Source organism: Merops nubicus, unplaced genomic scaffold (genome assembly GCF_000691845.1).
Source record: "Merops nubicus isolate BGI_N331 unplaced genomic scaffold, ASM69184v1 scaffold38506, whole genome shotgun sequence".
In the NCBI taxonomy this organism is placed as follows: domain Eukaryota; kingdom Metazoa; phylum Chordata; class Aves; order Coraciiformes; family Meropidae; genus Merops; species Merops nubicus.
In genome coordinates this window covers 1,696-2,166 of record NW_008613625.1, presented here as the reverse complement: position 1 = coordinate 2,166, position 471 = coordinate 1,696, and the positions used below count along the sequence as shown (strand labels likewise).

General features: G+C 60.7%; 1 non-coding gene across 1 annotated transcript; it reads left to right on the top strand.

The window, feature by feature from the left end:
- Nucleotides 1–224: 224 nt before the first annotated feature.
- On the top strand, nucleotides 225–295 carry TRNAG-GCC. Its single transcript has one exon. It is a non-coding gene; the product is annotated as a tRNA-Gly (tRNA).
- Nucleotides 296–471: the final 176 nt, after the last annotated feature.

The following is a 471-nucleotide window of genomic DNA, read 5'->3' as shown; positions in this document are numbered from 1 at the left end:
AGTGTTAACTCTGAAGGCTAATGACAGCGGGCCTTGTTGGGGGTGATGTGTGAGGCAGCAGGAAGAGGCACTGCCCTAACTGGCTTCCCCTTACTAAAGGTGTCTCTTGGGGTTCTCTCTCCCGCGGGGGGGTGTTGACAACCAGCAGTGCCAGTCCCTGCTGCTCCTTGCCCCCAGCTGGCAGCTGAGGACGTGGGGCAGGGCTGGGGCATCCCCCACATCTGGCATTGGTGGTTCAGTGGTAGAATTTTCGCCTGCCACGCGGGAGGCCCAGGTGCGATTCTTGGCCAATGCAGCAGCTGCAGTTTTTGTACCCTGTTGCCCTGGGGGGGACATTTCTGGGGCTGAGGTACTCCTCTGGCCACCACTCGCCCCTTGGCAGTTGAGTGTCCCTGGCAGTTGGAGGAGCTGGCGTGGTGGCAGGGAGGGACACCGTTCTTTTGTGGCGTTGCAAGTCCCTGGGTCACGGTA